This window comes from Crinia signifera, chromosome 2 (assembly GCF_055691185.1).
Source record: "Crinia signifera chromosome 2, ASM5569118v1, whole genome shotgun sequence".
In the NCBI taxonomy this organism is placed as follows: Eukaryota; Metazoa; Chordata; class Amphibia; order Anura; family Myobatrachidae; genus Crinia; species Crinia signifera.
The window spans coordinates 350,705,507-350,732,356 of NC_139218.1; the positions used below are offsets into that span (position 1 = coordinate 350,705,507).

The following is a 26,850-nucleotide window of genomic DNA, read 5'->3' on the forward strand; positions in this document are numbered from 1 at the left end:
TTACAAGATTTAATACTTTTATTTAATTATTATTGTTATGATAGCACTGCATGAGAAAACTTTCATCTTTGTCCAAAGAATATCTGCCAGCCTTCATTCAAATCTAGAAGAAAAGAACTTGGATCAGTAACTTGCTGGTAAAACAAAGCCAGCATCATAGGAATGAACACACTGTGTATTTACAGATTACATTTACAATGACTTATCTACATGTTATAAAAGTACTGTACAGTGTATCACTTGGTTACATCCTGTATAAAACGCTTAGTGCAAATAATCTGTGTTTGAACGGTTTACCAGTTTCTGTGATTGTGATCGGCAGTGTAAATGAGATATTGACAATGGTTCTGGATATAAAAGGTGTGACAGATTAACTGTTTTTAATCATGAGACTGGAGTTCAGACTGATCACCGACGCTCACATTTGTTATATAAATTCAAATTTGTAAAAAAAATAAAAATAATTATATTTCCCATATAAGGTAAACATTACAGGTAATTATAATGAATACAAATGTTTGCTTAACAATTGTCACACCAATTTTGACAAATTCACTTGGAGCACACGGGGTTAAGATATAACTGTGATAGTGGAAAAAACTATTTCCTTACACCCTAGGAACTTCCCATCTAATCTTTATTAAAGCGATGTGGCGCCTCAAGTCTGATAACAGAGAATAATAGCAAATGTAAACACAATGAGAAATCCCTCATATATGTACTTTATGTGTGTGTGAATGAATGGATGAATGGAAAATTTCAGATTATTTATAAAAGAAAATTGTGTTTTGATATAGGGCATAGGTTCCCAAACGCGGTCCTCAAGGCACCCCAATGGTCCAGGTATTAAGTATATCCATGCTTGGCCACAGGTGACTTAATTAGTATCTCAGTCAGTCTGATTTAACCATCTGTGCTGAGCCATGGATATACCTAAAACCTGGACCGTTGGGGTGCCTTGAGGACCACGTTTGGGAACCATTGATATAGGGGTTTATTCTGATCCACTCGGAAAGGCACAATCACTGTAATGGACAAAACCATGTGCACTGCAGGGGGGCTGATGTAACATGTGCAGGGAGACAGATTTGGGTGGGGTTTTACTTCAATCTGATATCTATATTGCAGTGTCAAAATAAAGCAGCCAGTATTTACCCTGCACAGAAACAATAAAACACCCAAATCTAACTCTCTCTGCACATGTTACATCAGCCTCACCTGCAGTGCACATGGTCTTGTCCATTGAGTGATTGTGTCTTTCCGAGTGAATCAGAATAACACCCATAGTGCATACACTCCCTGAAAAGCTGGGAGGCTCCCTAAATGTGGGTGGCACTCCTGGTGACCCAGAAAAGTTGGCAAGTCTCCCTCACGGAAGAAAAGTGGGAGGGCTGGTGATGCAATTTGTGCTGTATGGCATCACCGTAATCCCGCCAACACTTGACAATGCCGGTAATGTGGGCATGGTAAAGTGGGGGCAGTGCCGTGACGAAGCAATTGCATCTCCATGCCCCTATGTTGTGCAGCCCGGCTGCTCCTACCTACAAACTAATAGCCATTAAGTCAGTCAAATATAGCAGCTCCTTTAAGCAAAAGCAATAAACCAATCAGGTGCCATTAGGATGAGCTCATCTGAATTTCGCCAGAATATTGTAATAAGACAGAACTAACCTTTCAGTTGATTATTGTTTTTTACAACAGATTCCAGTGTCTACAACAGAAATACAGAAACACTTTATTAGGATAAAGATTTGAAATGATCAAAGAACATACATAGCGATACTAGCGATGGGAACATGTGTCCCGCTCCCTGAGAAACAGGGACAAGCAAAAATACACGTGAGAAGTTCTGCAAATCCAAGATAGGCACTTGGTAATGCTAGCAGAGCTTATTACAGATGCCGGCTTCACAATGCACCATACAGAGACAGAATTCCCAGCCAGCATTACTGCAAACGCACAATCCATTCCATCTACTGAATATGCAGAAATATAGAGGGGCCTTGTGCAATTCAATCCCTGTAGCGAGGTGAGCTATGAAAAGCAACAGTGCCTGTAGCATTCAGTGTTTTACATGTACATATCTGCACAACAAACTGCAGATCTGTCCAAAGTACACAAGAAAGCAAAAGTTAAGTGTTTTCCACAAGACAAAAATCAACTACACTCATTTAGGGCCAGGTGCACTAAGCTTCAAAAGTGATAAAATGGAGAGTGATAACCAACCAATCCGCTCCTTTTTCAAACACAGTCTCTGACTATTGAGGGGTGGGCTAGGACCCAAAATGATCTCCGGCATCTGAGGGGGGCTGAGGGTGTCGCTGCAGTCGGTGCCACTGCCTTTTTTTTTAATAGGGTGCAGGGGGAGCAGCAGGCCCTACCGACAGCTCGGGCAACGTAGCAGCTGCACCCCCGGTAGTTACACCACTGAACCTAACCCTCCTCCCTGCAGCCTAAACCTAACCCCCTCCCTCCCTGCAGTCTAAACCTAACACCCCCCCTCCCTGCAGCCTATACCTAACCCCCTCCCTCCCTGCAGCCTAAACCTAACCCCTCCCACCCTGCAGCCTAAACCTAACCCCTGCACCTTAACCTAACCCCCCCTCCCTGCAGCCTAAACCTAACCCCCTCCCTCCAGCCTAAACCTAACCCCTGCACCTTAACCTAACCCCCCCTCCCTGCAGCCTAAACCTAACCCCCTCCCTCCCTGCAGCCTAAACCTAACCCCTGCACCTTAACCTAAGCCCCCCCCCTCCCTGCAGCCTAAACCTAACACCCTCCCTCCCTCCTTGCAGCCTAAACCTAACCCCTGCACCTTAACCTAACTCCCCCCCCTCCCTGCAGCCTAAACATAACCCTCCTCCCCAAAGCCTAACCTGAAGTCCCCCTAGTGCCTAAATCTAACACCCCCCAATCCACGACCTGGCATTATTATTATTATAATTTTATTTATAAGGTGCCACAAGTGTTTCGCAGCGCCGTACAAAGGAACAATACAGGGAGACAAAACTTGGCATAACATTGAATAAATAACAAAAATACATTACAAATAAAGAGCGCCACAGATCAATACACATTACAGCTTGGATATAAGTAGTGAGGACTCAATCAACATACAACTAGAGGCTTAAGGCCAATGATGGAGATGAGTATGCGGACAAAGATGGTCACTAAGTGTTGGAGTATAGGAGAGCTGTGAGTGAAATGTGAAGAGAAGTGGGCTTTGACAACAGTATGGAAGAGGGCCCTACTCGGAGGAGCTTACAATCTAGTAGGAAGGGGAGACAGACAGATTACAAGAGGTGCAAGCGAGTGGGTGGTGGTTAGATAGCAGGATGTAAGCAGGCAAGGGGTCGGAGAACCAGCTAGTTTATGCAGTGGAAGGGTATGCTTTGATGAATAGGTGAGTTTTCAGTGCACGTTTGAAGCTTTGCCAGGTCGGGGAGAGTCTAATGGAGCGAGGGAGTGCGTTCCACTGAAGGGGTGCAGCACGGGCAAAGTCCTGTACTCTAGCATGGGAAGCAGTGATCAGGGTGGAGGAGAGACGAAAGTCGTCAGCCGTCCGTAGAGGGCGGGAGGGTGTATGAATGAAGATGAGGTTAGAGATATATGGAGCAATGGAATTAGAGATGGCCCTGTATGTGAGTGTGAGGTGTTTGAAGAGGATTCTGTAGGGGAATGGGAGCCAGTGCAGATTTTGTTGAAGGGGAGTGGCAGAATTAGAGCGGCGGAAGAGGAAGATAAGCCTGGCTGCAGCATTGAGGACAGATTGGAGAGGAGTCAGTTGGGATCGAGCGAGGCCGGTGAGGAGAACATTGCAGTAGTCAAGCCGTGAGATGACCAATGAGTGGATGATCAGCTTAGTTGCACTCTGTGAGAGAAAGGGCCTGATGCGAGCAATGTTGCGTAACTGGAACCGGCAAGAATGGGCCAGGGCTTGGATGTGGGGTGCAAAGGAGAGGGAGGAGTCAAGAGTGACACCCAGGCAGCAGAGTTGGGGAACGGGGGAGATGATGGTGTTGTTAACAGTGATAGAGATATTAGTAGGGGGCATAGCTCTGGGTGGGGGAAAGATAATAAGCAGGGCTGTGGAGTTGGAGTCGAGGAGTCGGAGCAAAATTCGAGTACCTGGGGTCGGAGTCGGCAAACAATGCACCGACTCCAACTCTGAAAATTATAATTAATGACTTCTCTACTGTAAGAATAAAGACCAATGCATGCAGTGCCTCACGTAACCGCAAAACGAACACGTTAAGTGACCGTGAAAAAGCATGCTTTTCATGTGCTTCACTATATGGCACACAACGCACAATTCGGAGCACTAATACTTATAAATGTATTCTCCCTTGTAGTTTAAAACTTATATCAAACGTTCAATAAAGGTTTTCAATACCTCGAAAAATTAATTCAACCAAGCTCTCCCACCATACGCACAAAATCTTTTTACGCAGATGAAGATCTTGTTTCATGCACGGGGTCGTTTGTTTACCTTGGCTAAGCCATTCCTTACACTAGTTCATATTGATGTACAGGCACCATTTTCCGTCGCCAGTAACGATTCGGTAAAGAAATCGTTCCTTGTGTCCGTGAATTGAATGGTGACGGGCAAGCAAACCAGCGGACAAACATTGTGTTTGTCCTTTGCTTAAACTGTTCAATACAGTAGACTGTTGGCTTCCCAGCCTCTAGTTTCTGTAGTAATAATATGTATGTTGCCTTTCTTTCCTTCAAGGAATGTATCAAATACATTCGCATATTAATACAGAGGAGTCGGGGTCAGACGTACGAGGAGTCGGAGTCGGACCATTTATCTACCGACTCCACAGCCCTGAATAATAAGTTTGGTTTTGTCCATTTTCAGCTTCAGAAATCGCTCAGACATCCAGGTGGAAATGGCAGAGAGGCAGTTGGAAACTTGAGAGAAAACATTATCATGTGGCCTTACACTGGGCTATTAGGCCCAAAAATTTGTTATTGTGCATGGGATGGGTTTGGGAGTGTGATTCCCTCTTTGTTGGTATGGCTGGTCTGCTCCAGGTTGACACACCCTAACACTTTATTAACATTTATGTTTTTCCCTATCACATTGTATGAATTATTTTAACCACACCTTCATCTCCTTACATAGCACTTATGTGCTTCTTATTTAACACCTACTAATTTTCATTTGTGTGCTGCCCTGGAGTAGTCAGCCTGTGCCGGCATATTGGGGGCCCACACCCCAGACCCATACCCAGTGTTAGGGACCCCCAGTAACAGAGATGCCTTGACGTACGGCCTGGGGGCTTAGCCCTATATCTGCAGATATATGCAACCAAGATCTCTGTATTATCTGATTATTATATGTATATTTCTCATTCAGTGTGCAATTGGGATACAAACTGTTTTTTTTCCTAACCAGATTTACCCCTCCCTGTTGGCACCTGAATGACATTACCTCTGATTGAGCAGCTTGCCAATAAAAGTGTTGTGCAGAAAACAGTGGGGGACAGATCAGGAGAGGAGAGGTAGATTTGGGTGTCATCCGCATAGAGGTGATATTGGAAGCCAAAGGAGTTAATGAGTGCACCCAGAGAGGAGGTGTACAGGGAGAACAGAAGTGGGCCAAGGACAGAACCCTGAGGGACCCCGACAGGAAGGATGGAAGGTGGTGAGGTGGAGCCAGAGGCAGAGACTGAGAAGGAACAGTTGAAGAGGTAAGAGGAAAACCAGTTGAAGACCGTGCCAGAGAGGCATTAACACGTCTGCATACTTACTGATCTGGATGCAGCTGTCAGTATTTCGGCATCAGCATCGTGACTCCAGGCAGTCGGGATGCTGGCATTGGTATACTGAACACCGAGATGTTGGCTGTGTCCCTTTATTTCTCATTTTATAACACACTACAAAGTAATACTTTGTGTTTCTTGCTGTTGGCATTGAGACATCGAACAGTAATAGGCAGCATTCTACAGATTTTTCATAAAACTTAGAAAGTGATATAGAATCGATTTTTCTAGTTTTTGTAGCCTACTGTAGATAGAAATTTGTCTCATTCCTCCTAATCTTAGCACATATAAGTTACAGATGCATTGGGCACAGACAACAGATGACAACGCAGTGATGTCACAGAGTCCAGGACTGAGGCTTGGAACACAATGAGGATGACACGTCTGCCATTTAGCCTGTGTATGGACTGATGTTTTATTTTTCAAACACTGGGGCAGATGTATTAAGCCCGGTGAAGAGATAAAAGTTAAGATAGAGTAGAAGGTAATAACACACCAACCAATCAGCTATGTTTGAAAAATAAGTTAGGAGTTGATTGGCTGGCGCATCATCACCTTCCACTTTATCTCTTCACCACTCTTAATACATCTGCCCCATTGCCTGTAAAATAGCAGCCAAGAGCTGTCTGGTACTCTCCCTCTCTCCACGGCCTAGTAAATAAACCCACACTTGTGCCCTTCTCAACTGGGCAAAGGTTTGTTGGATGGACCATTTTAATTACCCTTTTTTCACACCCTTTGTGTGTTGAATTTAGAAAAGTCCCTGCTTAGTGAGTTGCTGCAAAGAACTGTCAACATTTTCAGACCACACAGCAGGGAGCGTTCACCAACATTTTCCAGAGCACAATGGTGATGCATTGTAAATGGCAGGTGGACATTTTGGCCACATAACTCCGAAACAAAGTCAGCAACATTTTGTTGCAAATCCATGGACCAAGACCTTTAATATAGTCGATGATGTGCCCTGCACAGACAATGGCATCATAGAAATGTGCCACTCATAAATGTCGTCCTTTTGCTATTAATATATAGATGGTCACAATGCTATTGTACAGCTAGCTTTGTTTACAGAGGTGTTAACAATAGGACTATTTACAGCTTGCTCAGCACAGATACAAGGAGGGAATTCAGTTAAACGCTGCCACTACGACAAAGCACAGAATAGGATATTGTGTTCATTCCCCTCCACACATCATACCACTGCCTCTATGACATTCAGTCTGCCCTCACTACTTTCTCATCCCCTGTATTATACCGTCCTGCTGTGATCATTCCAATCATGTCAGTGGCTTCAACTTGTCAGATACCACATGCTTGGAAACACATGGGGACCTAGTCAGAAACACATAATTACCACAGGTCACAAGTCTTAAAATGAAACTAGATGGTGGGCTTAGAAAACCAGGCCAGGAGCCCCCCTGAGCTACAATACCACTGTGATAACTGCTGACTGTGGAACGCTAATCCGCCAAGTATGAGGCGAAAGAGGGGATTGGACGCCGATAACATGCCAGGGAAGGTCTAGCAGTGTTAATAAATACAAAGGTGACCCCTTTTCATTGCACTGGGGTCACCATTTACACCCCAGTGACACACCATAAACAAGATAAAACCCCAAATTACAGTTTTCAGATTTTATATTTTATAAAAACAATGAATTATTCACAGGTGGCAAAAACTGAACCTCCCACAGAAGATAAAAAATGTCTTAAAGTCTTATTTTGTGCAAAATAAACAATTTTTCTACTTAGCGTAGATTGGAAATAAAAGCAACATGGAATATTTTACATTCTGATTGAGCGTATATGGCAGAGGTACTGTTTAGAGTAGGAATTTGGAGAACTTGCGCCCTCTTGTGGTCAATGAACATACGAACCACTTTAGAACCACTTTTTAAACAATGTATTTCAAGAACACATGGAAATGATTTTGGACAAATTGTGCCTCACTTACAGACAGGAGCTTGTTGAGGATAGCCCTAGAGCAGTGGTTCCCAACCCTGGTCCTCAAGTACCCCCAACAGTGCATGTTTTGCAGGTCTCCACACAGAATAACAAATGACATAATTAGCTACACCTGTGGATCTTTTCAAATGTGAGTGAATAATTAATGCACCTGCTGGGTGACCTGGAAAATGTGCACTGTTGGGGGTACTTGAGGACCAGGGTTGGGAACCACTGCCCTAGATGATGGACCCCGACTCCTGCATTAACCTAGAACAGTTGTCTTCAACTCCAGTCTTTTATTACCACCAACAGGTATGGATCATTAGAGACAGCAAGTAGGTCGACAAGCTTTAGGGCGACACCACTAGGTCGACATGACTGAAGGTCGACATGGTCATTAGGTCGACACAAGCATTAGGTCGACAGTCAAATGGTCGACATGGGGTATTTCACAGTGACACACAGTGGACACTGAAACGTAGCACATGCTTCGTCCATGGTGCTTCGATACGCTCGGCACACTATTTTCTTTCTCCCACCATGCCCTAGTGGATGGTAGGGCATGAAATACCGGCTGTTGGCTCAAAAAAAAAAAAAAAAAACCTGTTGACATTTTGACTTTCGACCTAATGCTTGTGTCGACCTAGTGACCGTATCCCACCACCAACAGGGCATGTTTTGTGGTTTCTAGAAACCTACATGCATGGGTAAATCTATTTTTCTGGGTCAGTAATTATTTCACAGAGGTTTGAGGTTGAGAACCACGGCTCTAGTATTCCAATATAATTAATGAGCAACCAGCGTCCAACCCCACGCCCCTCACTGAAACAGCAACCGGCGGCCAACTCCAAGCCCCTCACTGAAACAGCAACCGGCGGCCAACTCCACGCCCCTCACTGAAACAGCAACCGGCGGCCAACTCCAAGCCCCTCACTGAAACAGCAACCGGCGGCCAACTCCAAGCCCCTCACTGAAACAGCAACCGGCGGCCAACTCCACGCCCCTCACTGAAACAGCAACCGGCGGCCAACTCCAAGCCCCTCACTGAAACAGCAACCGGCGGCCAACTCCAAGCCCCTCACTGAAACAGCAACCGGTGACCAACTCCACGCCCCTTACTGAAACAGCAACAGGAAACGTTCAGGCTATGCACTGACCACATAGAAATGTAATAGGGATGTGAAAAGTGATACATCCATCTGGAGCTATGGGAGGGGGGTTTCTGAAGAAGCCAGTAGAAATCTACAACCTGCAAAGTTTATGTAAGATGGAAGCTTTAATGTAAGAAGAGGAGGCCATTATATCAAAGGTGAAAATTATTTCAAGTGTATTTTATATGATCCATTCTACCATGAATAAAATGCATACAGATGCAAGAAATGATAAAAGTTACAAATGTAATGTGGAATTTCTCGCTCACCTGGATGCACATTATATTAGGTTTCTTCATTATACCTTTTCCACTGCTGCAATAACCTGGGTTATTGCCTGGTCTACCCAGGTCACAGCTTGATGTAAAAGTGTCCTTGAGATATGGGTGCCGGACGGGGTCCCGACAGTCATTTACCCGACGTTGGGATCCCGACTGTTAAAACACCGAAAGACGGGTTCCCGACGGCCACCGGCTATTCTCCCTCGTGGGAGTCCATGACTCCCATAGAGGGAGAATAGAATAGGTGGTGAGCGTAGCGAGCCACCGTGCCCACAGCATTGCGAGCCCACAAGGGGCTTTGTTGTGCTCGCCATGCTGTCCGAGTCCGGCCAGTCGGGATCCCGATGTCGGGCTAATGACTGTCAGGATCCCAACTGTCGGAACCCTATACCACACCTTTGAAATATAACCCAGTTTGAGTGACCTGGGAATGTGGCCCTGGTAGCTACCAGGGTCTGATGCATGTAACGGGGCAGTGTGAACAGCTCAACATGGGTTATCAGAGCCAACATATGCTTGAAAGCTGCTGATCCTGGCCTGGGTTGGCACCGTTTCCAGAAACCAGAATCAAGTAGTAGTAGTAGTTCGTTTATTTATAAGGCGCCACAAAGTGTCCGCAGCGCCGTACATAGCAAACAAATAACGGTACTTCTTTACTTTCACGGCGCCAGCATGGCGCCGCGCGTACTTCCGGGTTACGCTCGCCACTAATTAAGTTAAATAAACGGGGTTAACGCCATGCCAACATGGATAGTTCATACCCCCACTATCCATGTTGGCATGGAGTTGACTTTAATTAGCGTGGCGAGCGTAGCGAGCCACCGAGCCCGCAGCGTGGGCGAGCGAAGCGAGCCCCGCAAGGGGACTCTGACGCGCGGCGCCATGCTGGCGCCGTGAAAGTAAAGAAGTACCCAAATAACAAATTACAAGGTAACGTATAGGGTGTGATGATAAAATACAGCATAAATAGGGGTATAGCTGGTAGAACTAAGATCAGCATCAGTTCTGAACTAGGTGTCGAAATTGTCGAGGATGAAGTAGAGGAAGGGAAGAACAGGGCAGGAGCACTGGTGAGGTAAAGAGGTAGGGTGAGTACGTGAGGAAGGAGGGCCCTACTCATAAGAGTTAACAGACTAAAATGAGGTGGGTGTACGAACGAAAAACAATAGGATAAGTAGGAACTGACGGAAACGGATGGAGGGGTAGGGTAGGCAGGTTAGGAGGAGGAGGGATAGGCTAGTCGGAAGAAGTGGGTTTTGAGGGTGCGCGTGAAGGAGGTAAGGGAATCAGAAAGCAAGATGGGTGGCGGGAGGTTGTTCCAGTGCAGGGGGGCAGCTAGATGATTCCAATAGTCGGAATCCCAAATTAAATACCCACCAAACACTTATAGACATTGTAAGTATTGCAATTTACCTCTGTATATGAGAACAATTCACTTAGACGTAATTACAAAGAAACAGAGCTGGCACTGTAAGAGACCACTGCATTCACTGCAACCCTGCCAGTCTCTCCCCTTGCTTTGATTTGGTTGGCGTACCTCAGCCATATACCACTTGACGACCACGTGATGGGCGGGACTAAAGAGCAGATACTATAGTAATGCATAACAAGAAACTCTTTCTAATAAATTAATATAATTAGATATTGTACTTTATATAATAAAACCACTGCACAGAAGTAAACAGACCGTCACTATATTGAGATGCCAATGACAACAGCCCACAGAGCTTAGTGACTATACAGCACCGTAAATGCAAGACACAAAAAAACTCAAAATAAAAAAACCTCAAAATTAAATAAAGCAGAGTTTTTTTATTGTTAAAAATAAAAGTTACCTTCTGTAATGTGACAGCCATGTGGTTTAAGGCTTTGATGGATGAATGAAACTGCTTCAGTGTCTGAAGCTCCTGCTGTTGATATGAAATGGATGATGATGATGATTAAGGGAGAAATGCAAAATAACTTACAATGCCACCATTAAATATATCAAATATGGTCCGTCACAGCCAAATCCACCAAGTCATACTGATACGCCGACCTCCACTCCACTCCTTCCATCCTTATCAGACCCTGAACAGATAGAGGTGTCTCTGATCTGCACATGCTGAAGAAATCATCCGATGGCCGCTGATTTCTCCCCCGCACCGAAGGCTGCGGATGGATGATTATGCAAATCATCCATTCGCAGCCTTGTGGGGATCGCGGGTGAGAGGGCGGCCAGCATTGTGGGCGACGTTACACGCAATGCTGTGAATTTTGCAGCGTTGCATGTGAACCAGAATATGGTCCTTTATGCGAACGTTGCTATCAAGCCCTTTGCTGGTGTATATCAAATCACCTGAATGAGCAAATACTTTTTCCGTACCTTCAGGCGCTAAAAGACCACTTGGTGCATTTTTTTTATAAATCATTGTACGCACCATTGAACCTTACACTAGCCCTATGACAGGTGCAGGTTATCTGCGGCTATTAGGGAACTTTGGTGTTTTGCACCATGTTGTGTATCTTGATAAAGGTCACATGCTAGCCCAAATGTCACCATCGTTCTGAATATGTAAGGAGCAAACCTGCTGTCTTTGATGTGCCCATTTATTTTATACTAGTTTAACGCCTGTCAAAATGACGTCTTCTGCAATGTACAGGTTGAGTATCCCGTATCCAAAATGCTCGGGACCAGGAGAATTTTGGATAACGGATTATTCCGTATTTCGGAATATTTTAATATTTCAATGATGTATTTTGAAGTATCTTGCATTTATGCTGTATAAACACATAATATACACACAAATATATTTTATTACCACATAAAATACACACAAACATATTTTGAAACAAGGTTTCAAAACGTGAAACAAAATGTGTGTACTATCTCAGCACTGAATTTAAAAGCCAAGCAATCATTGTCTTGCACATATATAGTGCCAGTTACATATCATGTCCCCAGTGATGCTGTTACATATGTCCCCAGTGAGTTTTTAGCAAAAAAAAAATTTTTTTTTCACTTTCTGGAATGTCCGTATTTCGGAATAATTCGGATAACGGATATTCGGATACGGGATACTCGACCTGTACTTTCACTTTGAGCTGTGACAGTTTTTAGCACACAAACTCTCCATCACCACCCCCAGTCACTATTCGCTCCTACCTCCAAATCTGTCTTCACAACTACTGCTCTCCATATACAGCAAGTTTGGAACATATCAGTGTCCCTGCAAAAATTGCTTTTACTTTCTGTTATGACGTCTTTGGTCTGTCTAGTGGCCCCTAGTGGTCACTAGCGGTACTTCAACTCATAGTGGTAAGGAGTAGTTGGATTATATATAGATACACACAGCGGGCCAAATGTAATAGGGTGAGAGTTTCCTGGTAGTGAGAGATTTTGGGAGAGTTTTCCCCCTTTTTTTTAAAGCAGCAATCATTTACACTGCAAAATCAGGTGGATTTTGCGATGTAAATGATTGCTGCTTTAAAAAACTTGGGAAAACTCTCCCAAAATCTCTCACTTTCTGAAACTCTCACCCTATTACATTTGGCCCAGCATGTGTATATATTCATCCATATATATCAATCACATATATGTGCAGCCCTTTCTTTGTGTGTATGTGTTAATGGATTTCCCTACATAAATTCGGTGCACAAAAGCCTGCAGTTATTGGACCTTTTCATTTTTAAAAAATACACTGACACTCACCACTCACCACACCTGTACTTCAGTGCTCTCCCTCTCATACACATTTAAGAAACACATGCAGGTTCCTATATTAATGGCTTCAATTATTTTGTAAGCCAACAAACGGATCAGTCTTGGTGTTTTTGCACATTGATCACTTCATTCCTTGGGAGAAATTTACTTAGATGGGAATTCTACTTCACATGGGATGTTATTATTGGCAACCAATCAGAATCTTTTTATTTATTTAGCACCATGTAGAAGATGACATGATCTGATTGGTTGCCATTAGCAACATCCCAGGTGAAGCAGAATTCCCATCTTTTTTTTTTTTTAATAAAGTGTTTTTATTTCACAGGTCATAAATACAGAACAGAACATCAAATCAAGCAATGTGCATATGTAGAAGTCAATCAAGTCAAACATTATATGTCAAGATGTACATTATGTTTACATACAATATCGTCAAAGTGCACATGTATTTGAAATAAAATTTTAAAAAAATCAATTAATAAAGAGAAATGATATCACCGTCCTATTCTGACTGAGTAGCAATATTTTGATTTTTTTGAATTATACATTGAGAAAGAAAAAGAAATGAAAGAGAGAAAGAGAACATTAGTCATGCATTAATGTGCACAATAGGGGTTCCATTCCATTTAGGGTGGTATATCTATGCAAAATCTAGGTTGAACAGTTCTTACATGTATGTGAGCGGTGTGGCTACCAGTGTCTGCAATTGAAGTCATTGCCCAGCTTAGCAGCATCAGGAGTGTGAGGAGTGCGGAGACTCCAACCACCTACCCCAGATCTTGTCAAATTTAGGCAGGGTGCCCCGAGACATATAGACGTATCTTTCATGCTGTACAGTGGTGTTAACTAGAGCTCTCCATTCCACCATCGTGGGTCCCGAGCTAGTCATCCAATGCCTAGCTATGACGACTTTAGCTAGGGAGCACAAGTTGATCACATATTGTCCCTCCGTATTATTCAATGATGTATTTCCCTTACTTCCCAATATACACAACTTGGGCGTCAAGGTTTGCCCAGAAATCCCAGTTGATGTAATGATTGATTTAACCGCCACCCAAAAAGAGTTAACCAGGGGACAGTCCCAGAGGAGATGCCATAGATTCCCCTGTGAGAAATCACACTTTGGGCAGGCCGGGGAGGCCCGTCCACCGAATTTAACCATAGTACACGGTGTTAGGTATGTTCTGTGTAAAATAAATAGCTGGACTTGTTGGAATCTTGCGGAAACCGTGGCATGTCGTGGTGATGCCAGTGCCTCCTCCCACTCCTCCTCCTCAAAAGCGCCCACATCAACCTCCCATTTGGTTTTTAAGGTGGGAAGCGTATCCTTGTGTAGGAAGGATAATAGAAATGAATAGGCTAGAGAGATGGTTTTAACCTGCCCCAGGTTAGTCAGAAATATTTTTGCTGGGGAGGATAGTAGCACAGGGGGACTGTTGTTAAACTGAGTGTTTAGGGCGTGGCGCAACTGCAGGTACCTGAAGAAATACACCTGAGATAACCCATATTCCTCCTTTAGCTGTTGAAAAGATTTTAGCACAGTTGCCTCATATAGTTGTCCAATCGTCACCACTCCCCCAGATGACCACAGTCCCCTGCCCGACAAACAAGCAAGTTCAGGTAGCTTGGTGGAATGCCAGAGGGGAGCTCCAGGATCTATAGCCGTGTATCCCATCAAGGATTGGGCCTCCTGCCATATCTTAATGGCCTGGACCACCAGTGGGGGGGCCCCCCCAGGTATCTTTCCACCCAGGAGTAGTTGCGAGGGTGAGATGTTGGGACATATTTGATGCAAGAATGTGGTCGGGAGCGAACTCTGGTCAGTGTCCTGCAGCCAATGCCTAAGGTGCGAGAACTGGCCAGCGTAGTAGTATAGTCTGAATTGTGGTAAAGCCAAACCCCCATCTGCCCGTGGTCTAGTAAGGGTGCTGACGCTGATCCTGGGACGCTTATTCGCCCATATCAGTGAAGATAGCAAGCTGTTTAGATGCCTGAAGGAGGCCGGCACATACACCGGGGACTGATTTAAAACATATGTTATCTTGGGCTGTAAGACCATTTTTACTAAATTAACCCTACCGATGACATTTAGGGGCAATTTGGTCCACACCGACAATTTGTCCTTGACAATGGACAGCAGTGGATGTAGGTTCCTAGGGATAAAATCCTGACTGATATTAGTAATATTAATCCCCAGATATTTAAAGTGGGATACCCAGCTAAGTGGGAGAGGGGCGCCCAGGGTCAGCGGTGGGGGACCGCGCAGGGGCATTATGGAGGATTTAGACCAGTTCACAGTGAGACCAGAGAAGCCGCCAAACTCCTCCATCAGCTGCAGAGCAATCGGTACTGACAGCCTATAGTCTTTTAAAAAGAGAAGTAAGTCATCAGCATAAAGTGCCACTGTGTCCGTCCTCTGTCCCAGTTGGAGCCCAACAATGTCTCGGTGTGTCCTAAGAATGCAGGCAAGCGGTTCAATAGCTATAGCAAAAAGACCAGGGGAAAGGGGACACCCCTGTCTAGTACCCCTTCCCAAAGCAAAAGGAGGTGAGACATGACTATTGACAGAGACCCTGGCCATCGGGTGGAGGTACAGCAGCTGCACCCATTTTAAGTATTGTGGGCCGAAGCCCATACGTCTCATTACCTGCCATAGATAAGGCCATTCGACTGAGTCGAAGGCCTTATTGGCGTCAAACAATACAATAGCAGAGTACGTTTCCTCCATATGGGTGGCCTGGATATGTGTAAACAGCCGTCTTAAATTTATACTGGTAGACATACCTGGCATGAAGCCAGTTTGGTCCGGGTGAATAATGGACAATATCACATTATTCAGCCGAATAGCCAGGACCTTCACCAAAATCTTGACGTCAGTGGTAATTAGGGAGATAGGTCTGTATGAGTCAGGGTGCTCAGGGTCTTTCCCGGGCTTGGGTATAACCACTATAATGGCCTCGGACATGGAATCCGGTAGGACATTAAGGTCAAAGAGGTCGTTAAATAGATTCAATAACTTAGGGGCGAACAAGTCCAGGTGTGTCCTGTACAACTCCACTGGAACCCCATCCATGCCCGGAGCCTTCCCTCCGGGGAAGGACCGGATCGCAGTCTCTATCTCAGTAATTGTGATAGGTGCCTCGAGGGAGGATCTAGCTTCCTCGGACATTACGGGTAAGTCAATGCGGTCTAGGTAGTCAGCAAGTTCCCCCTGTGAACATCTTAGGCGTGAGCGGTATAGCTCCTGGTAAAAGGTAAGAAACACATCCGCTATTTCCCTGGAGGATGTCCTCAATACCCCGTCAGTACCAAATATCTGGGCCACAGAATTAGTGGGGCGGTCCAAGTGTACCAGATGAGCCAGAAGGCTGCCTGTCTTGTCCGCATTCATGTATAGTTTATGGGATTTAAATAACAGACTGCGGGCGTTGCGCTCCTCCAGGTGAGAAACCCAGGCAGTTTGTGCTAGCTCCCACCTTACCCTGGACTCCTCCGAGCCATCCTCCAGGTGCGTGATCTCTGTGTGCCGACACTCATCCTCCAATTCCATACCCCTAGCTTTGTGTGTTCGTTTAATAGAGGCAATTTTAGATATGAGAGTACCCCTCAGATAGGCCTTGAATGCTTCCCACACTACCGGGGCAGGGGCTGTACCTATGTTAATATCGAAGTACCCATCCCACAGAGTCTGGAGGTCCGAGGAATCTCCAAGTTGTAATAACCAGGAGGGATGTAGTTTCCAGAAGGACTGTCCCCTCTGGCACTCCATCTCCACCGTCAGCAGCAGAGGAGAGTGGTCCGAGACACCCCTTGCTTTGTAACAGATGGTTTGGAGTCTAGGCAATATTGAGGGAGTGACCAGGGCTAGATCAATACGCGAGAAGGAGTGGTGAGTCTTAGAGAAGCAGGAGTATTGAGTTACAGCGGGGTGTTTCAGTCGCCAGGCATCCCTTAAACCAATCGACTCCACGTAATTTGCAAAACCTGTGGGGCGGTCGTCAGTAGGGACGGAACCAGGGGGCCACCATCTGTCCAGCCGTTGGTTCATTAGTTTATTAAAGTCCCCAAGGCATAGAACTGGTGTGTCAGGGGATTGGGCCACATAAGTAGCCGCTTGTTTTAAGACATCGTAGTTGAAGGGGGGGGGGGGGGATATAGAGCGCCAGTATAAAGAGGGGCTGGGAGTATAATTTGCAGTGGAGAAAGACGTATCTACCCAGTGGGTCTGTCTTAACATCTAGCAATACAAATTGTACCGATTTATTAATTAGAAACATAGAAACATAGAAACATAGAATTCGACGGCAGATAAGAACCATTTGGCCCATCTAGTCTGCCCCTTTTTTACCCTTCAGGTAAACTCAACCCTTTTTAATCCTTATTTCTTTGTAAGGATATTCATATGCCTATCCCAAGCATGTTTAAATTGTTCTACTGTCTTAGCCTCTACCACCTCTGATGGGAGGCTATTCCACTTATCCACTACCCTTTCTGTGAAGTAATTCTTTCTAACATTTCCCCTGAACCTACCTCCCTCCAGTTTCAGTGCATGTCCTCGTGTTTTATTACTTGTTTTCCTTTGAAGAGAATTTCCCACCTGTACTATGTTAAAACCCTTGATATATTTGAAGATTTCTATCATGTCCCCCCTTTCCCTTCTCTGCTCCAAACTATACATGTTAAGATCTTTTAGTCTATCCAGGTAAGTTTTGTGATGTAGGCCATGAACCATTTTAGTTGCCCTTCTTTGTACACTCTCCAATGTATTTATATCCTTCTGAAGATATGGCCTCCAGAACTGGACACAGTATTCCAGATGAGGTCGTACCAATGACCTATAAAGTGGCATTATTACGTCTTTTTTTCTGCTACTGATTCCTCTCCCTATGCAACCAAGCATCTGACTAGCCTTCCTCATTGCTTTGTTACATTGCCTCCCTGCCTTTAAGTCACTTGAAATAGTGACTCCTAGATCTCTTTCCTCCTCAGTAGTTTCCATTATAGTACCCTTGATACTATATTGAGCCTTTGGGTTTTTGAGTCCCAAGTGCATAATTTTGCATTTTTTAGCATTAAACTGTAGTTGCCATTCTCTTGACCAATTCTCAAGTTTACTTAGATCATCAGTCATTTGATTTACCCCTCCTGGTGTGTCTACTCTGTTGCATATCTTTGTATCATCTGCAAAAAGGCATACTTTCCCTTCAATACCATTTGCAATGTCACTGACAAAGATATTAAAGAGCACTGGTCCAAGTACAGATCCCTGGGGTACTCCACTGGTAACATGTCCCTCCATAGAATGCACTCCATTTACGACAACTGTCTGTTTCCTATCCTGCAACCAGGTTCTTATCCATTTAATTGTTTTATAATCCAATCCCACACTTTCAAGTTTATTTAGCAGCCTGCGATGTGGGACAGTGTCAAATGCCTTACTAAAGTCTAGATATGCCACATCTACAGCCCCCCCTTCATCTAGTATTTTGGTCACGGAGTCAAAAAAGTCAATGAGACTTGTTTGGCATGATCTCCCTGCAGTAAAACCATGCTGTTTTGGATCCTGTAAGTTGTTTAATTTAAGATATTCCACTATTTTTTCTTTTAATAGTGTTTCCATTATTTTCCCTACTACTGATGTAAGGCTCACTGGTCTGTAGTTACTTGCTTCTTCTTTGCTTCCGCTTTTGTGCAGTGGAACTACATTTGCTTTTCTCCAGTCCTCTGGAACTGCACCTGTATCTAGTGACTGGTTGAATAAATCTGTTAATGGCGCTACCAACACATCTTTTAGTTTTTTTAGTATCCTTGGATGCACTCCGTCTGGCCCCATTGATTTATCCACTTTCAGTCTTGAAAGTTCTGTTAGGACTTTCTCCCTAGTAAATGTACCTCCATCTACCTTATTTTTATAAATGTCCTTGCAACTTAACTGTGGTCCCTTCCCTTCTCCTTCTATAGTGAATACAGAGCAAAAGTAATTATTTAGCTGATCTGCAATTGCCTTGTCTCCCTCCACCAAATTCTCAGTGTCTGTCCGCAGTCTTATTATTCCTCCATTTGATTTTCTCCTTTCATTTATATACTTAAAAAAAGTTTTGTTTCCTTTATCTACCGACTGAGCCATTTTCTCCTCAGCTTGTGCCTTGGCACGCCTGATCACTTTCTTAGCCTCTTTGCGTCTGGCAAGATACACTTCTTTGTCATTATTATTTTGAGTCTGCTTGTATGTCCTAAAGGCCATCTTTTTTGCTTTTACACTAGTTGATACCTCTTTTGTAAACCACACTGGCTTCCTTTTCCTGGTACTTTTCTTAACCCTTTTGATACAAAGGTCCGTTGCCTTTAGTATTGCACTTTTTAATTTTCTCCACCTCTCCTGCACTCCTTTCAAGTTCGTCCAATCCGCTAATGAGTCGCTTAAACATCTCCCCATTTTTGCAAAGTCAGCCTTCCTAAAATCCAACACCTTAGTTTTTGTGTGACTGGAGTTGGACCCTGACTTGATACTAAACCATACTGCTTGATGATCACTGGATCCCAGGTTCTCACCCACATATATGTCTGATATCCTGTCACCATTTGTGAGTATTAAATCTAATATTGAGTCTTTGCGAGTAGGCTCCCTCACCAATTGCTTGAGAGAGGCTCCCTGTAGGGAATTTAGAAATTTGCCACTTGTAGATGATCTTGCAAAAGACTCCTCCCAATTCACATCAGGTAGATTAAAGTCTCCCATGATTATGACTTCTCCCTTTAAAGCCATTTTAGTGACATCAAGCAATAGGCTCCTGTCCAAATCCTGCCCCTGGCCTGGTGGCCTATAGATGACCCCAGTACGAATAATGTCCTTCTCCCCCATTTCTATGGTCACCCAAAGGGCCTCAGTTTTTTCTTCAATATTTTGTATTAAAGTAGCATTTATGTTTTTCTTTACATACATTGCTACCCCTCCTCCGATTCTTCCCATTCTGTCCTTCCTAAATAAATTGTATCCTGGTATAGCTACGTCCCAGCCATGGTTCTCATTCCACCATGTCTCTGTGATAGCCACAATGTCTAGGTCATCCCTTGTCATTATTGCTATTAGATCAGGAATTTTGTCTCCTAGGCTTCTAGCATTTGCACACATAGTTTTAAACATTTTGCCTGTGCATCTGTTATTCCTAGCCATGTTCATACAGTACAAAAATTGAAATCTAAAGTTGAAATTACCTGTTTGATGATGTTGTTCAATGTCTGTTTTTATTTTTTTACTGTTCAGAAAAGCTGCAGGTCACTAATTCTAAGAATATAGTGAGTCTGTTCAGGTCAGGCTACACCTGAACACTAATGGCCAAATGGTCAAAGGAGATAATTTGCACTGTGTTTGAGTAGACATCAGGCAGAATGCAACACTAAACTATGCTTCACTGAACAACTTCACCAAACAAGTAATAACAATTACAAACAATTCATTAAATCAGAACTTTTCAAATCATACAAGAGTTTGCATAACACAGAAATAAAGAGAGCATATTGGAGATGAATTACATACTCTTGAGGTATCAATGCAGTCCATGTGTGTTTTTGTTGATTTGTAGTAGTTTGCCTTCAGTTTTCCTTCGGTGTAACGCAGGTATAACGCTCGTAGTTATGACTCTGTTTTCCTACTTTAAAACGGTCCACTTCAATACAGGGCCACAGCTAAACTATGGCCACAGCCTATCCGGCCACAGCCGTATGCAATGAGAACTAATATACTCTAACAATGCCTTCTTCCCAATTTCCAATAATTGGAAGAATCTACACCCTCAGTCCCCACCCCCTGCTATACAGAGCAATAAAAGTGGCTTACAAAAACAGTTCTGGCATTCCAGGATACTATATCTCTTTTAGAATAAAAAATACATGCCTCACTACACACAGGCAAGGTACTGTTGTTATTTACACAGATCAGATATTTGGTTGAATTTACCTATAAGACAATCCCACACACAAGGGATGCAATGTTCTGCAGTGAAGACACTTGCTTGCAAATGTACCCAATAGAGTTCAAAAGCATGTGGATGTTACAGCAGAGAGAGATAGTCTGCACGTATGCCTGTGACAAAGTTGAATTTACCTATAAGACAATCCCACACACAAGGGATGCAATGTTCTGCAGTGAAGACACTTGCTTGCAAATGTACCCAATAGAGTTCAAAAGCATGTGGATGTTACAGCAGAGAGAGATAGTCTGCACGTATGCCTGTGACAAAGTTGAATTTACCTATAAATTAGTACAGAGACCCCTCTAGAATGAGTCGTGTGGGAGCTATGATATGCCCATCCCACCCAGGGTCTGCGTAAGGACATTAGTCTATTGCCCTCCAGGTGGGTCTCGACCAGGCAGGTGATGTCCGAGCCGTACTGCCTAACCATCTTAAGAACCAGGGAGCGTTTAACTCTATCGTTTATCCCCCGGACATTCCAGGTTAAGATATTAAGTTGCGTCATATTGAATTATAGGGAGTGGGTCATGTAAGACTGCCATATCTGTACTGCCACCTCGTAGACCTGAATATACCACAACCATTGCTTCGAATAACATCATACCCTTCCATTTTATGCATATTAAATCAATATACATTGCATGACTAATAGAGAGAAAAAAAAAAGAAAATAAAAAGACATAGAAAAAACAATCCCAACAGAATACACCCCCTCCCTGTATACCTCCCCCAACCTTGGCATACTTGTTACCCTAACCTAGTAACTATGGAGACCCAAAGGGTCAGCGAGTACCTAGCAAACTATGAGGGCAATCAGTTAATAACTACCAATGCAAACATCGGGGCCCCCTGGCCATGTATTGGGCCTTGACTTGTCTAAAGTGGCACTTATGTAAGGAAATACAGAACATATTAGTAACATTCCCCCCGCCACCCCCCCTCCCTCCCCCCCCGCATAAGGCATAATAAATCAGATCAATTGTACCACATCTATAGTGATAATCACGTTAGTCGAGCATCGTCGGTTCCACGCAGACATCCGGGGAAGTCCTGGAGAACGCACAAAAGAATAGAATGAAATGTCCAGATAGATATAAATCAAGTCCTTCTTCTGGCTGTAGTAGAGGGTCAGGCCGGAGCCAACTGGCGAGCACCAGGCGCAAATCTATCAAGCCAGGCTGCCACCTCACGAGGGCTGCTGAAGAATTTTGTCTCTCCCTCCGCCACCACCCGCAACCGGGCCGGGAAGAGCATGGAGTAGGGAAGGCCCAGGTCTCGCAACCTGCGCTTCACGGGGACGAAAGAGGCCCTCTCCTTCTGCACCTCTATGGCGAAATCAGGAAACGTGGAGATGGTGACGCCGTTCCTGACCATAGGGCCTTTGGTGCGATTCAGTCGCAGGACCGTGTCGCGGTCCTTATAATGTAGGAATTTGGCTATGAAAGTTCTGGGTGGAGCCCCCGGAGGGAGTGGGCGGGTGGGGATCCTATGGGCTCTCTCGACAGCAAATTGGGGGGTGAAGGATTCCCTACCATATGTCTCGATAAGCCAGGCCTCCAAGAATGCCTCCGGTGCCGTGCCCTCCTCCTTCTCCGGCAGGCCGACGAAACGGACATTATTTCTCCTCAAACGGCCCTCCATGTCCATTAGTTTATTCTGTATACTTGTGACCTGCTGTGTCAGAGTAGAAACTGTGGTTTTCATAGGATCAATTGCATCTTCAACCGTTGAGACCCGGGTCTCCACCTCCCCCACACGCTCCCTGATGCGCTGCACGTCTTGTCTAAGGAGGGACAGGTCGCACTGCACCTTCTCCATTTTATCGGACAAGCGTTTCTCAGTGCCAGCGATGGCGTCCAGGATTTGTTGAAAGGATGGGGGTGCAGGTGAAGTGTCATCGGGGGGGGGGGGGGGGGGGGGGGGGGCTTCAGGGCTAGTTGAGTCCCCAGAGTTTTGCCCAGAGTCCCCCGGCGGTGCTGGCGGGCCCTGCGCCTCCTGTCCCCTTGCAAATTTGGCCAGCTTTGCTGCAGATGTGCTGTGATTCTGCTTCACCATGGTTGAATGGTGCCAGGCTATTATACCCACTCCCCAGTTGAGGCTCTCTCCGCTAATGCGGAGTATAGTGCTGGATATGTAGTGGTGGGGTGTGAGTTGGTAGCAGATAACCTCACCAGGGCAGGCAGTGCAGGGCAATCACAAGTCTGTGGGTCAAATACTCTGGGCAGGTGTAACAGGCAGGAGACAGAGAGCCCCTCTGAGGGGATGAACGCAGGCTTGTGTGTGTGCTGCGTTATGTCCAAAATGGCCGCCCGCAGCACAGAACTCACCAGGCTCCAGGTGGAAGGCTTCAGGGTGTTCCCCCACAAGGGGCACCGCCGTCGGGCAGGGGGTAGCGGCGGATGAATCGCCCACATCGTTCACCCCTGCAGCGTGACCTCAGCAGCGGACGTCCGGGCGGATGTACGCGGTGCAGCGGGGGGAGGTAGGCCGCAGTTCTCTCCTCGGTCCGGCAAGCTGACGGGAACGCCAGAGCCGAGCGTGTCGGGCAGGGCTGCTACTTCAGGGTAAGCCTGAGTCCCTGGGCAGCAGCTGGCGGGGAAATCGGGTGTCACGAAGGCACAGGATGGGGGTAACGGATTGCTAGCCAGGGAGCTCCGTCTCCACGCGTCCTACCCGCCTGCCGCCGTAGCCACGCCCCCTAGAATTCCCATCTTACTCAATTTCACCCCTTGAGTCTGATTCAGAACCTCTCTCAAATGGGCAACACCAGGCTGCACAGCAGGTGTGTCAGTGAGAGGTAGATGTGGGGGAGGTATGTGTACAAACTAGAATCTAAAATGCAGTGTACAAATAAAGGGGATGCGGTCAAAATCCCAACGGTCGAAATGCCGACGCCGGAATCCTGACCACCGCAATGCCGGCACTTTGTCCCTCTATGGGTGTCCACAACACACATAGAGGGAGAATAAAATAGTGTGCCCCCCCTGTTGGCATTGCGGCGGTCGGGCTTCCGGCGTCGGTATTTCGACCGCCGAGATTTCATAATGATCCCCAAATAAAGCAGCCAGTATTTACCCTGCACAGAAACAATATAACCCACTTAAATCTAACACTCTCTGCACGTTACATCTGTCCCACCTGCAGAGTGCAAGGTTTTGCGACCAATGCTGAATCAGCCCCTTATACATAAATGTACACCGTAAGGCTGTAGCCATGTCTCTGAGTTCCCACCAAAGGATTACCTGCAGCACTGTACTCTCATCCGTAACTACTTCCTTTTCTGCGCTTCGTGGAGTTTGTGACGAAAGCTTGATCCTGCAAAACATTGGGAACAGAACCATTACATGCACAGGGTCTGTGGATCTGGGTTTTGTTTCTCAGAAATGCAGTCACTTAATTATTTAATTCTTTAAATAAATAAAGCAGAACATGAGGGAGGAAATAAATGCTGTACTGATAACAGAGACTTCGATAGCAAGCAAAGCACAACAAGCCCGGAAAAGTAGAGACACAGAAATCTGACACAAACACAAATATGTGGGCAATGGCATAAGCACAATGGTTAATGGTGCAGGTGGAATGTCATGGGCGCCTTGTCACAGGTGCATGGGGACTGGCATGAGCACTGTGTTACATGTGAGTAGCACAGTATTGTGGGTGCATAGGGATTGGTATTAGCACAGTGTCATTGGTCCAAGGGGAGTGGTATTACCATGTTATTGGTACATGGGGAATGGCACGGGTGCAGTGTCATTGCGAGAAGGGGAATAAAACAGGTGCAGCATCCTGGGTGCATGGGAAATCGCTTAGAGTACAAAGTGTTACAGGTGCACAGGGAGCGGCATGGATGCAGCTTTACGGATGCACAGGAAAAGGCATGGGTGCAGGGTTACAGGTCCACAGGGAATAGCACAAGCACAGGGAACGGCACAAGTGTAGTATCACTGGCGGAAAGGGAATGGTATGGGCACAGTGTCATTGGTGCAAGGGGAATGGTACAGGTGCAGTGTTACTGGTGCAAAGGAAATAACTTGGGCATAGTGTAACTGGTGAAAGAGGAATGGCATGGGCACATTATGAAGGGTACATGGGAACTGGCATATCCACAGTGTTACAGGTGTACAGTGAGAGTCATGGTTGCAATATCACTTGTGCATGAGGACTAGCATGGGTGCAATGTCACTAGGTCAAGGGAAATGGCACAGCACAATGTCATTGGTGCAACTGCAAGGCAAAAAATATCACTGCTGCAAGGAGAATGCTACGGGTGCACAAGGAAGGGTATGGGCACAGTGTTATGGATGCACAGGAAAATGCATGGGTGCAGGGTTACAGGCCCACAGGTGCAGTCCCACTGGTGCAAGTGTAATGGCACAGTGGAAGTGCTACAGGTGCACAAGTTCAGTGTTACAGTTACACAAGGAATGGTATGGATCTATGGTCAGTGAAAAATGTGCAAAGCTCTGAATAGTGATACAAATTAAGTATTGAATCTTAGTGTTCAGAGGTAGTCTATGGTATCCCTGGTGCTGATCGGAACTTTCTCTTTTTCCAATAATGACTGTATGGTCATTATAATATAGCTATCCTATAACTGTATATAATAAATCCTATCCAGTCCTCGCCAGTTAGTACTGTTCTATCGGTTTGAGATATTAACTTATTACACACTGATGTGGAACTTAAAAAACATATAAAATAATATAAAAAATGCATTATATCTTAAGTTCAATAAGCATCCTATGAATTTTAGGGCAATCTGTGCAAGTTGCACTGCAATGTGTCCTGTGTACAAGATACTGCAGTGATGACAGGATGGGAAATGCTGAAGGGATGTAAGTATGGGTGCACATGACTATTGGGGATTTACAAGCACACATGCAAACCCATAAGTTGGGGTGGGCAGAACAGTATAGATGTGCAGTGCGAGCAGCAGCTAGTGCAAGAGTGGCCGGGGACACAAACTCAGAACTTACCTACTGCTGTACGAGCTCATTCTGCAGCTTATTATCTCAGTCTGCACTGCAGCAGCAGCAGGAAATCCAAATCCCCCTCCAAACAAATGACACACGGAGAGGCGGAGACGAGCGGCATGCTGGGAGTTGAAGTGCTGTGCCTGTAACCAGCACTGTCTGCTTTCTAAAGCTGTCCCATCCAGTGAACTACAAGTCCCTTCAGCCCCCACGGCTTTTTTACTTCCAAGCTCAGGGACAATGAACGAAAGATAGTTTTTTTCTTAGTTCTTTTGGGAATCCATATCCTGCCCTAGGGTTATGTTACCAATTCATTTTTATTTAACTTTTTTAAAACCCTTTTATGTGACAGTTGGTGTAACTTTACCGCTTGCTTGGTCAGAAGGAAAAAAACACATATTTATAATCAGGATTTAGTTTTTCCTATTAATGACAAAATAAACATGAACACTAAGGTCAACATTATGGAAGAGACATTTTATAAAAGGTGAAACATATTAAACAGATTTATACAGAATTAGGGAAATAAAACATTAACAAGAATACATTGTTGCTGGTTTTTGACAGGTCATAAAGAAATGATTGCAACAACTATAGATGATTTTGCCCATAGCAACCAGATTTTGTCCATAGGCCCCCTTAGGACAATTCGGCCCTGATTTCCCCTGAGCTCCCCAGGCAGCTCCCCGGGGAGAGCCCACTAAGATTTGGCACTTGCCATTTTTTTACATGTGATAAATCGCATGCGATAAATCGGAGCTGCAAGGGGGGGGGGGGGGGGGGGATGGTGACAGAAAGATCCTACTCGAAAGTCTGGGTGGCCACTGATTGGCTGAGAGAACTCTGTCAATCAACGGCCTCCTATTCGGACGGCCGCTGATTGGCTCAGAGTTCACTAAGTCAATCAGCGTGCACCCAGTCTTTTGAATAGGATTTTTAAATTCTCCCTGCTGCCCGCCACACCTTGCACTGTATTGGTTGCGTTACATCACGGGTACTTATGGGACAGCGCATCAGTTCCGATCGGATGATATACACTTGCGATTTGGGCAGAT

General features: G+C 45.1%; 1 long non-coding RNA gene across 1 annotated transcript; it reads right to left on the reverse strand.

Moving 5' to 3' along the window:
* LOC146057917 (uncharacterized) lies at window positions 1–26,569 on the reverse strand. Its single transcript, XR_014469799.1, has 5 exons — window positions 25,799–26,569; window positions 24,065–24,137; window positions 10,982–11,056; window positions 1,672–1,711; window positions 1–103 (listed from the first exon to the last, which is right to left on the reverse strand). It is a non-coding gene; the product is annotated as an uncharacterized LOC146057917 (long non-coding RNA).
* Between the last annotated feature and the right edge of the window lie 281 nt (window positions 26,570–26,850).